The following is a 13,736-nucleotide window of genomic DNA, read 5'->3' as shown; positions in this document are numbered from 1 at the left end:
GGTTTTGGGGCTGGGCGCTGGCTCTCCTGGCTGGGCCTCTCCCCGGCTTTTAAAGCCTGCCCTGGGCCGGTGTCCAGGTCGGACACGGCCCGGAGGTCGATGCGTGTTTTTTTAAAATATTTATGTGCAGAAGAAAAAAAAATAAAAAGAAATACTAAACAGACTCTAGAAATTCCGAAATAAATTTTCACGGGCTTCTAAAATCAAGCCGCACAAGGTGAACATTTACTTGGGACCTAAATGCAATTTTGAAAAATGCACATTTTTTCCTAAATTCAAATAAAACACCGAAAAACTCCTAAATAAAATCTTATTTGATTTTATAATTAAGTCATCAATATTTCTCTATTTTGGGAAAGTCATTTTATTCCCTCTATCATATTTTTGTAATAGAAATAATTGATGATAAAATAAATAGAATCAAATGATCCTATTCTCAAAATTTGAGAAAACTCAAATATGAAAATAACGAAATCCCCAACTCTCTCCGTGGGTCATTGAGTTGCGTAGAATTTCTAGGATCAACCAAAATGCAAAATAAAATATGGTATGCAATGATGATCTAATGTATAACATTCCAAATTGGAAATTTGAGATGTTATAATAATTAAACAAAATATATTCCTTTGTTCTAGGGAAAAAACTGCTTTTCGCGAAAACATATTAACTGTAGAGCCTCCACCAGCCAAATATGCATATAGTTATAGTTGTTACCTGTTCATTTGCTCTACTGTGTTATTTTGCCAGCATATTCCATGTTGACCCGTTTTCGGGCTGCAATGTATTATATTGTAGACTTTTCAGACGAAGAGTAAGGTGCGCTAGGTCATTGTCATGCACTCAGCTATGTCGTTGGAGTTGATGGACTCACTTTATCTTCCAAGCCTTCCGCTGTTATCGTATTTAGATGGCCTTAAGCCATATTATTGTAACAAGTACTCTCTTATGAGATATTCGATGTAATAAGTGTGTGATTGCAACTCTGTTATAAATCCTTCAAGTACTATGTGTGTCTGCATTACCGATCTAGGGATGACACTTATGCACACAAATTTGACCGTTCGAGGTCGGATTGCTACACTCAAAATGGTTGAGAGGTAAAGACTGATATATAGGATGATGGTATTTGGACACCTGAAGTGTTTTGGGACGTACCAGGAAGGAATCGGGTCACCGGAAGGGTTTCTGGGCACCCCCCGGCAAGTTATGGGCCTTATGGTCAAAACGGGGGGATAGACCAGCCCACAAAGGGGCTGGTGTATGCCCTTCGTTGATTGGCCAGCCCTAGGGAAGGAAAAGGGGGACAGCTAGCCCCTCCTGCCTTTCTCTCTCATTGGAGAAAGGAAGGGGGCACCACCCTTCCCTGCCTCCCCCCGCACTCCAAATAAGGTAAGGGGGTGCGGCTTGGGAGGGACCCCAAGTAGGACTCCTCCTACTTGGGAGCCTCCTTTCACTGCTCCTCCCTCACTCCCGCCTATATATGTATGTGGGGAGGGGGCGCCACAAAAGGGCACAGATAATTGTTTAGCCGTGTGCGGTGCCCCCCTCCACCGTTTACAACCCCAGTCATATCTTCATAGTGCTTAGGCGAAGCCCTACGAGGATCACTTCACAATCGCCATCACCACACCGTGGTGCTGACGGAACTCAACTACTACCTCGACATCTTGCTGGATCAAGAAGGCAAGGGACATCACCGAGCTGAACGTGTGCAAAATGCAGAGGTGTCGTGCGTTCGGTACTTGATCGGTTGAAGCGCCAAGAAGTTCGACTACATCAACCACATTGAGAAACGCTCTCTCTTATGGTCTACGAGGGTACGTGGACACACTCTACCCTTGTTGCTATGCATCTCCATGATAAATCATTGCGTGTGCATAGAATTTTTTGTTTTCCATGCCACGTTTCCCAACAGTAGTAGGCACAACTGGATCAACATTGTAAATGATTGTTTCATCTTTGACTAAAGGGGGTGATATTTAAACCACTTCTCCTTAGGGAGATCAACATGAGTATCAAATGATTCACAAAAGGAAGCTACCATCTCAGAGTCAAGTCCATATTTAGTACTAAACTTATGAAAAGCATAAGTATCCATAAAAGATTTTACACAATCGAACTCAAGTATTATACCTGACTCTTTAGCTTTGTTGAGTTCCCAATCTTCAGAGTTTCTTCAATTATTTCCAGAAGATCCCATCTGAATTCAATAGTCTTCTTCATAAAGGAACCAGTAGAACAAGAATCGAGCATGGTTCGAGCATCGAGAGAGAAGCCGAGCATAAAAATTTTGTAAGATAATTTCTCTTGAGAGCTCATGATTGGGGCATTAATCCACCCCCAAGATTGAGCTATGTTTTGTCCTTCACGAGGCCAAATATTATATATATAATTCTAAACACGGTGAACCAGATGCATAGGATAAAACTTTTGATGAAATTCCAATCTCAATCAGTTCCAATCCCAAGCTCCAATATCATCACATAGCCTATACCATGTCAATGCCTTTCCCTTCCAAGATAATTGGAAAATTTTCTTCTTAACTTCATTTCCGGATAGACCTGCAAGCTTAAATAATCCACAGACTTCATCCACACATAGATTACGTGCATATCAGGATGTATTGTTCCAGCTCCTGCGTAAGAGTTAGCTAGTAGTTTATCATACCAGACTGAATCTCATAATAAATATTTTCAGTAGGTGCAGTAGATTGAGGAGCAACTCTTTGTGCTTCCGGTTGAGGTGAAGATACCCCGAAAAAACCCCTGAAAGGATTATCTTCCATAGTAACAAGTGACAGTAAATTTCAACATGTAATATAAATTTTTCCTTACCAAATTCCACTCACCAATGGTGCTTCACTCCCCGGCAATGGCACCAGAATAGAGTCTTGATGACCCACAAGTCAAGGGGATCAATCATAGTCCTTTCGATAAGTAATAGTGTCGAACCCAACAAGGAGCAGATGGAAATGAGAAGCGGTTTTCAGCAAGGTATTGTCTGCAGACACTGAAATTGTCGGTAACAGATTGTTTGATAGCATGGTAATTTGTGACGAGCAACAAGTAGCAATGGTAGAAATGGTGCAGAAAGGTAGCCATATCCTTTTTGTAGCAAAGGATAGGCCGGAACGGTCTTTTATAATAAGCAAAGCGTTCTTGAGGACACACGCTAATTTCGTCTAGTCACTTTCATCATGTTTGTTTGATTCATGTTCGTTACTTTGATAATTTGATATGTGGCTGGGTCAGTGATTGGGTGCTATTCTTACTTGAACAAGCCTCCCACTTATGATTAACCCCACCTGCAAGCATTTGCAACTACGAAAGAAGAATTAAGATAAATATGACCATAGCATGGAACATAAGGATCCAAATCAGCCCCTTACGAAATCGCGCATAAACTAGGGTTTAATCTTCTGCCACTCTGGCAACCCATCATCTGATAACTACTCCACAATGTCATACCCTAGGCCCAAAGATTGTGAAGTGTCATGTAGTCGATGTTCACATGACACCACTAAAGGAAGCAACAACATACATATCATCAAAATATTGAACGAATACCAAATTCACATGATTACCTATGATAAGACTTCTCCCATGTCCTCAAGAACAAACATAACTACTCACAAATTATATTCATGCTCAAGATCGGAGGGATATTGAATAGCATGAAGGATTTGAACATATGATCTTCCACCAAATAAACCAGCAAGCATCAATTACGAGATGTAATCAACACTAGTAGCAACCCACAGGTACCGATCTGTTGTTTTGACACAAAGATTGAATACAAGAGATGAAGTAGGGTTTGAGATGAGATGGTGCTAGTGAAGATGTTGATGATGATTAGTCCTCCAATGGTGAGAGGGTCGTTGGTGATGATGATGGCTTCGATTTCCCCCTCTCGGGGGGAAGTTTCCCCGACGGAATCTCTCCGCCGGAGAGCAAAAGTGCTCGTGCCTAGGTTCTACCTCGAGACAGCGGTGCTTCGTCCCAAAACCTTTTTCTGTTTTTTCTAGGGGAAATGGCATCATATAGGACAAGATGGGACCCGGAGGCCTACCAGGAGCGCCACAATCTCGGGGGAGGGGCGCCTAGGGGTAGGGCGTGCCCCCAGGCTTGTGGCTGCCTGGTGGATCCCCATCTGGTAATTCTTTTGCCAATAATTTTAATACATTTCAAAATAATTCTCTGTGAATTTACAACTCATTTGGAGTTGTTCAGAAAAAGTGCCTCCGATATAGCCCTTTTCGGTCCCGAATTCCAGCTGCCGACAATCTCCCTCTTCATGTGAAACTTGCAAAATAAGAGAGAAAAGGCATAAGAATTGTATTATAATGTGAAATAACAGTCCATAATGCATAAATATCAACATAAAAACATGATGCAAAAATGGACGTATCAATGTGTCGGTTGTAGTTGCAAATGTCGTTATCCTTGGTAGACCCTTTTTGAATACCGTAGGGGCTGTTATTTATTGCTACAAAAGCAAGGCCACTTTTCATATTAATGGTAATGAGCATACGGTTCACTTTTCGAAGAAACAATTCCAAGTGATTGGAATCAATTACATTGGAAAAGTTTCGACAATTATTATTGGAGGCTTTCAGTTCCCTCTTCTGTGAGTCAAAAAGAAATATGAAACTCTTGTCATTGGCGCAATGCATATCCTCGTTGAGGTAACCTAGTGTATGATTCTTCGGTTTCGTGTCATTCGAAAATAGTTTGTTAATAAGACTTGATCAACCTTATTAATAGACTCTTTTTGAGGGGCATGTGGTCGATGAATTTATTAAGCACAACCTAATGTACCAACTATTTACTCTTTGTTATTTAAAGTTAATAAAGTAGAAATACCATGATTATCCTGGTTTCTAAATTTTCCATGTAATAAAAAATGACCAGAAAATAAAAGTACTCAGAATGCGCTCAAAATTTATTATGATTTTTTGTAGTATATTTAAGATTTTTTGGTACCAAAAACATCGCAAGGGTGTGCACGTGTGAGCCACAGGCTCACAGGGCGCACCTACCCCTTAGACGCGCCTAGTGGGCTTGTGTGTCCCACAGGTATCCACTCACTTATCCCAGCCGCCCACTCCCTTATTCTTCCTCCAGAGAAATGCACTTGCTTGTTCAAACCCATGTTCTTGCTCCTTTTCTTGCAATTTTCGATCTCCTTCCTCGGAACTCTGTTTCCAAAACTGTTTTGGGAATTATTCTTCGGTATGTGACTCCTCCAATGGTTGAGTTAGTTTTTGTTCTAGTGCTTTATATATTGCCAATTTTTGATGTTGTGGTGACCATGTTTTTGAGCTTTAATGTTGAATTTATATGGTCCAAAGTATTTTTGATGCATTATATAGCCACCAGACACTTATGGGTGTAGTTGCTATCAATTTTGTTATGTTCGGTTCACTTTTATTTTGAGTCACTAAAATTTTTAGAAATTTTTCATAGTAAGAAAATGCTTAGGAAAATGTTCCAAGGTGGTTCCTCGAGCAAGAGCTCTCCATTACTTGCTATTCCTGAACCAGACCTCGAACCACCATGGGAAGTGCTTGTGCACCCGTGTGAATGGCTACTGGAATTCTTCATGACCCGAGCCTGTATTAAATAGTAGTTTGACATGTACGTGCACAATGACGGGTTGACAGACTTCATGTCAGATAAGTGCCTACAGTACTATAATCTTACTAATTCTTTTGTGCAAAAATTTGAGTATCTTCCTCATCAAAATTCACATCCTGGGGGATATGCATAGATACTGAAGAATTTTTGTGAGTCTTGTAAAATTCCCTATTGGGGGTTATGCACCGAGCTTCGTAAATCGGATTGCAATGAATTTCTACTGAATATTACTAGGGGTGAAACTAGAGGCATAACACAAGACACTATGGGGAGCATCCATTTTCATGACATACATTTTTTCTCTGTTCATAGGTAGATGCATCGATTGTAAACATGATCCTAGTCATTTTTGTGCCCCTTACTTGAGCATTCTTAAGAGTGCGGTGCTGAGAGATAGACAATTTAACATAGGGGCCATTGTTGCATGTTGTTTGCATAATAATGCCTAGTTGGTGATTTCTTTAGTGGATTTTAGCCACTCATTTAGCTGCTCATCTTGGCGTACCCATTAGAGAATATGATATATTGCTACCACCCAATTTTCTTGATTATGAGGCTATGGAGCATCACCTGTTTCTTGAGAGAAATGACCCACCATTTCGGTGCCTACAAATCTTTAACAAACGTCATGTCTTCCATATTACTTTGCATGCTCCCGACTTCTTCAACTTTTAGAAAAAACAAAGACATTGCATACTTGAGGCGGAGGCAGAGGACTATGAGAGACCAAAGGAGACCACTCGCCTTAACGAGACAGCTCGCCAAGCTGTGGCAGCTACACTTTAGTACAACCCTAACCACGGTTATGGGCAGTATCCAGGCTATCAGGCACAATAGACCAACTTAGGCCAAAACCCTAAGCTTGGGGGCATATGTATTTCTCACGACATTACATTCATGTACCACACATTCATTACAATTGACGGTGTTCATCCTTTTTGTTGTAGATCCATGTTAGTTTTATTTCCGCTTTCTTGTTGTGTGTTTGAAAGAAAAACTTTGAAAAATCAAAAAAAATATTGTTTCTTTTCGGTTTTTATTTCTTGTTTAGTAGTTTGTAGTATTAAAAAGAAAGCACAAAATATTTCTCATTCTTCTTTTACTTGTTGGGAGCTTTCCCGTGTAAATAGTTTTCTCGTTTTCATTTTCTTTCCTTCGGTAATTTGCTTTCTTTAGAAAAACAAAAACTCCAAAAATATTTCAGTGTGTTTCTCTGAAATTTTGTTCTTTTCTTTGAGTTGTCGTAAGCAGAAGACCAAGATGAAATTGTTGAGTGGCTCTCATATGTATTATTATTGATCTAACAAAGAGCCAATATTACATTGTCTTCTCCTTCGAATAAAATGTTTGCAGATTCCAGCTTAGTCCACGACACACTTGCACTATTATTATTTTCATATCATTTAGTTGTGCAAGTGAACGTCAATAATGAAGATGATTTGATGAAGTGACTGAGGTGAAGAAAAGCTGGTATTAACTCCTCTCATTTTTGTTTTTGTAAATATGTTTAGCTCATTGCTCTTGATTCAACTTATTATGAGTAAACATGTTTGTGATGAAAATTAGAGATTATAGTTGCTCATGTCATGCTTATATAGCTAGGAGTGGATAATGATTTATCTTGAGTGTCAACATGCATTAAAATGGTTATGATGTAGTATGAAAGTATGGTATCTCCCTCTGAATGATTCGAGTGGCTCAACTTGGCACATGTTCATGCATGTAGTTCATTCAAAACCAACATATCCTCCACGATATTTATGTCCACACATGTTCACTCATGCTTGTATTCAATGTTAATTATTCTAAATGTATGTTTACGACCATTTTCTCTCTCTAGCTCGTCGCTTCTCAATCTATTTTCCAGCCTTTGTCTGTACTAAGCGGGAATACTCCTTGTGCATCCAAATCCTTAAACCCAAAGTTGTTCCACATGAGTCAACTATATCTACCTATATGCGGTATTACTCTGTCGTTCCAAGTAAATTTTCATGTGCCGCCTCTAAACATTCAAATAAGCATTTGTTTTGTGTGTGTGTACCGCTCATGGAGCAATAGGGGGCGGTCAATATCTTCCATGCTAAGCGGATTATTCTCATGATAAGTGTTTACTCACTTTTCCTTACATGAGAGCGGATGGTATTCGGGATGCCCAGTCCCATGATCAAATCGCATAATAATGAAACAAACTCCCCCAGAAAATTGTTCGTATGGAGGGCACCCGATGATTCGGCTAGCCATGGATTGTGTTTGTTGGATGAGGGGGAGTAAACTTTACCTTCCAGCATGGGAACCGCCACTAGTGTGTTTATCATGGAAGATATTGAAAACTCTTGGTCATGATGTTGACAGGAAAGGCACACTCCCAAAACTATATTCATCTCTATTTTAAGCTTTTAGCTCTGGCACCTCTGCAAATCCCTGCTTCTATGGCACCCCGGCTCAGAGAGAGCGGAACACCCTGTATCCCAGCCCAGTGATCAAGTCTTCTAGAATACAACGCTGCTTGGCATAGAACAAATCAACTTTTTTTATTAAAAATGATATTGATACAAAGGTTCCGATATCACAACGAATTACATCAGCACGACGACACTACGCCTTCTCGGGTTGCTCTATGCTAGCAGTAGAACAACACGAAGTGGCAGAAAAAATCTTCTAGTAGCGGAACACCGACGACAGTGATGGACTCCACTCTGCAGGGACTCTGGCTGAAACACGTATCATAGCTCGCAAGCTTGAGATCCTCGATAAGCAATCAATCACAGAATGACCTGCAAACTGGCTTGACACACCATGTGAGTACTTTGTATGTACTCGCAAGCTCACAGCAACCAAAAGAAATTAAGACAAACAATAGCATGGCATTTACATGTTACTTAGCAATGATGATCATGATTCCACTATAATAATAAGAGCATGGCATGAACATATGAACATGAGGACACTAGCATGCAAGATGTCTACAATATCGTGCACCAACTTACTCTGTCTGGAGGTTACCTCGCAACCACCATGGATATGCCACTCTTACTTACCATCGTCGGCATCACACGATCACCTCAGGACCAACCAAGCTCGGTATTAACAATACCGTAGTGATCACCTGACCACAAGGAGCTTGATCTTCACCCGGATCATCACATGACACTATAAACACCAACCAACTTCGGTATCCATGATGCCACTGTGATCCTCTCACAATCACATAAAGATCAATCAACTTCTTTCCTCATCGAACCAGGGTTGTTTATTACTCAGGTTATTATTACTGTTGACCCATAGTGTGACCCACTACGAACTGGGCCCATATCCGCTGGCATGGCTATCAATAGATTATACACTCTGTAGAGGTTAGTACACTTTACCCACACCATGGAACCTAAGGCCTCGTGCTCCCATTCGGGTGCACCAGCGGTGTTCTGACAAAACCGATCTATTGCATGACACTCTCCCAGCCACTCTGACAAACTCCCCTTTGAGCTAAGTCATGGGTGGCCCATATGCCACTCTCGACATCAAACGGCCATTGTCGTGGCAAAACAAAAACGGACCCAAAACGGGGACATGTGCACATTACCAAACTCGGGCTCACAAGGTTATTGCCGCCTACCGGGCCAGGGTAGCATGCGCACCTAACCTTCCCTATTTGGAGGCACTGGCGAGAGGCATGACAATAGACCAAGTTAGCTCCTCCCATAAGAAAACTGTTGCTGCACTTGTCAGCTCGATTCGATAGCACTATGACTCAGCCAACAGATGTTCAAGTTTGATTCAAGTCCGGTTTAACTTGAATGGTGATAAGCTGAGTCGTAATAAAATAGCATGATGAAATAACAATGCATACGAGCATGTTATCAACATAAGCATGGATGAGCAACATAACCATTAAACACAACAACAAATCATTTATTTCGCTAGATGAAAATGAGCATGACATAACGATAATCATGAATAGCACAAGTAAAACATTATATATGAACATAGCATTATCACTAACATAGGAAATAATTACCAGAATATAACATGAGAATAACACTAGGAAGAAATCATTTAACTAACAGGTGCAAAATGATCACAACACAGTAACGTGCATGTATCCATAAGCATATAAAGCATTTGCGGAAATATGAACATGGACAACTTATTTAAACATTCAAGTGGAAAACCAAGAATATTGCAAGACCATCAGGAAAGTGGCTGTCGTGGCTTGCTTGGGGATGAAGAAGGCATTAGAAAGAAGTGCGGGAAGCTCACGGAAAGAATCATCGGAAAACTTTCTCTCTCGGAGGGGGATGAATAGGGGCAAGCGCAAAATGGTCATTTTTAGAATGTTAGAACATCATGAAAATGGTACCAACGGAATGGGCTCGACGAACAGAGAATGTGGGATTTTGAATCACCTGAGTCGGAGTCACGGTTGCTGAGGTATGGCCGTCTATTTGTTACGCAGAAAAAAAGAATAAAAATATGTCCATTTCTGCGACTAATAGATGAACGTTCACTATATAAAGGATACAGCGTTGGGATGAAAAAGATAAAACACATTATGAGAAGTATGTCTTCATAATAGCAAAAGCGTATTATGACCAAAAGATACAAAGCAATACGCTTTCTTAACAAAGATGAATTCTTCTGAAGTGCACTTCCACTTATCCATGTCAGTGACTCGGGTCAATGCCCTGTTAGGCTAACATGTGGGGTCCGCTGGGCGGCGCCTGGCCCAGCTTCTTCTTCAACCTTGGATGCATGCCCATGGTCAACCTTGGATGCATTCCCATGGGAACAGAGGGGATCGAGGCCGTCCGCGGCCGGCGCTGGCCCCGGCGGCTCCGGCCACCGTTCGGGGCACCCGAACCACCTTCGCGCGTAGGAGACCGAGGCGGTCCCGTCTAAGTAGGGCACGGCCGCCGAGGAGGGTGGGGAAGAGTGGGACACCGGACGCGGTGGAGCATGGCATCGGCCATGATGGTGGTAGATGTCTACTACACAACCTTCTTCTTCTAGACGTTGTTGGGCCTCCAAGTGCAAAGGTTTGTAGGACAGCAGCAAATTTTCCTCAAGTGGATGACCTAAGGTTTATCAATCCGTGGGAGGCATATGATGAAGATGGTCTCTCTCATGCAACCCTGCAACAAAATAAAAAAGAGTCTCTCGTGTCCCCAACACACCCAATACAATGGTAAATTGTATAGGTGCACTAGTTCGGCGAAGAGATGGTGATACATGTGCAATATGGATGGTAGATAAAGGTTTTTGTAATCTGAAAATTATAAAAACAGCAAGGTAACTAATGATAAAAGTAAGCACAAACAGTATTGCAATGTGTTGAAACAAGGCCGAGGGTTCATACTTTCACTAGTGCAAGTTCTCTCAACAATAATAACATAATTGGATCATATAACTATCCCTCAACATGCAACAAAGAGTCACTCCAAAGTCACTAATAGGGGAGAACAAACGAAGAGATTATTGTAGGGTATGAAACCACCTCAAAGTTATCCTTTCTGATCGATCTATTCAAGAGTCCTTAGTAAAATAACACAAAGCTATTCTTTCCGTTCAATCTATCCTAGAGTTAGTACTTGAATAACACCTTAAGACACAAATCAACCAAAACACTAATGTCACCTAGATACTCCAATGTCACCTCAAGTATCCATGGGTATGGTTATATGATATGCATCACACAATCTCAAATTAATCTATTCAACCAGCACAAAGAACTTCAAAGAGTGCCCCAAAGTTTCTACTGGAGAGTCAAGACGAAAACATGTGCCAACCCCTATGCATAAGTTCACGAGGTCACGGAACTCGCAAGTTGATCACCAAAACAAACATCAAGTGGATCACGTGATATCCCATTGTCACCACAGATAAGCACATGCAAGACATACATCAAGTGTTCTCAAATCCTTAAAGACTCAATCCGGTAAGATTACTTCAAATGGAAAACTCAATCCATTACAAGAGAGTAGAGGGGGAGAAACATCATAAGATCCAACTATAATAGCAAAGCTCGCGATACATCAAGATCGTGCCAAATCAAGAACACGAGAGAGAGAGATCAAACACATAGCTACTGGTACATACCCTTAGCCCCAAGGGTGGAGTACTCCCTCCTCGTCATGGAGAGTGTCGAGATGATGAAGATGGCCGCCGGAGTGGGATTCCCCCCTCTGGTAGGTTGCCGGAACAAGTCTAGATTGGTTTTCGGTGGCTACAGAGGCTTGTGGCGGCGGAACTCCCGATCTAGGTTTCTTTCTGGAAGTTTGGGGTTATATAAGAGGTGTTGGAGTCGGGAACAAGTCAGGGGGTCCCCGAGGCGGCCACGAGGTAGGGGGCTCCCCCACCCTCGTGGTGGCCTTGGGACTCTTCTGGCCCATCTCTGGTACTCCATGGGCTTCTTCTGGTCCAAAAATGATCTCCGTGAAATTTCAGGTCAATTGGACTTCGTTTGATTTTCCTTTTCTACGATACTCAAAAACAAGGAAAAAACAGAAACTGGCACTAGGCTCTAGGTTAATAGGTTAGTCCCAAAAATCATATAAAATAGCATATAAATGCATATAAAACATCCAAGGTTGTTAATATAATAGCATGGAAAAAATTATAGGTATGTTGGAGACGTATCAAGCATCCCCAAGCTTAATTCCTGCTCGTCCTCGAGTAGGTAAATGATAAAAACAGAATTTTTGATGTGGAATGCTACCTAGCATAATTCTCAATGTAATTTTATTTATTGTGGCATGAATATTCAGATCCGAGAGATTCAAGAAAAAAGTTTAATATTGACATAAAAATAATAATACCTCAAGCATACTAACTAAGCAATCATGTCTTCTCCAAATAACATGGCCAAAGAAAGTTCATCCCTACAAAATCATATAGTTTGGTCATGCTCCATTTTCTTCACACAAGAATGCTCTCATCATGCACAACCTCGATGACAAGCCAAGCAATTGTTTCATACTTTAGTAATCTCAAACTTTTTCAATTTTCACGCAATACATGAGCATGAGCCATGGATATAGCACTATGGGTGGAATAGAATATAATGATGGGGGTAATGTGGAGAAGACAAAAAGGAGAAAGTCTCACATCGACGTGGCTAATCAACTGGCTAGGGAGATGCCCATCAATTGATGTCAATGCAAGGAGTAGGGATTGCCATGCAACGGATGCACTAGAGCTATAAATGTATGAAAGCTCAACAAAAGAAACTAAGTGGGTGTCCATCCAACTTGCTTGCTCACAAAGACCTAGGGCATTTGAGGAAGCCCATTGTTGGAATATACAAGCCAAATTCTCTAATGAAAAATTCCCACTAGTATATGAAAGTGACAAAAGAAGAGACTCTCTATCATGAAGATCGTGGTGCTACTTTGAAGCACAAGTGTGGAAAAACGATAGTAGCATTTTCCTCCATATTTAATATTTTTTATTTGGCATTTCGTTTCTTTTTTTATTTGGCCTTTATTTTTTTTCTTTTTTTCTTTTTTTTCTTTTTTTTGGGACAATGCTCTATTAATGATCATCATCACACTTCTATTTATTTACAACTCAAAGATTACAACTCAATACTAGAACAAAGTATGACTCAATATGAATGCCTTCGGTGGTGTACCGGGATGGGCAATGAATCAAGAGTGCCATGTATGATAAATTATGCATGGTGGCTTTGCCACAAATACGCTGTCAACTACATGATCATGCAAGGAAATATGACAATGATGATGTGTGTCATGATGAACGGAACGATGGAAAGTTGCATGGCAATATATCTCAGAATGGATATGGAAATGCCATAATAGGTAGGTATGGTGGCTGTTTTGAGGAAGATATAAGGAGGTTTATGTGTGACAGAGCGTATCATGTCACGGGGTTTGGATGCATAGGCAAAGTTTGCACCAACTCTCGAGGTGAGAAAGGGCAATGCACGATATCGAAGAGGCTAGCAATGATGGAAGGGTGAGAGTGTGTATAATCCATGGACTCAACATTAGTCATAAAGAACTCACGTACTTATTGCAAAAATCTACAAGTCATCAAAAACTAAGCACTACGCGCATGCTCCTAGGGGGATAGATTGGTAGGAAA

This window comes from Triticum aestivum, chromosome 2A, assembly GCF_018294505.1.
Source record: "Triticum aestivum cultivar Chinese Spring chromosome 2A, IWGSC CS RefSeq v2.1, whole genome shotgun sequence".
Lineage (NCBI taxonomy): Eukaryota > Viridiplantae > Streptophyta > Magnoliopsida > Poales > Poaceae > Triticum > Triticum aestivum.
This window is presented reverse-complemented; position numbering follows the sequence as displayed.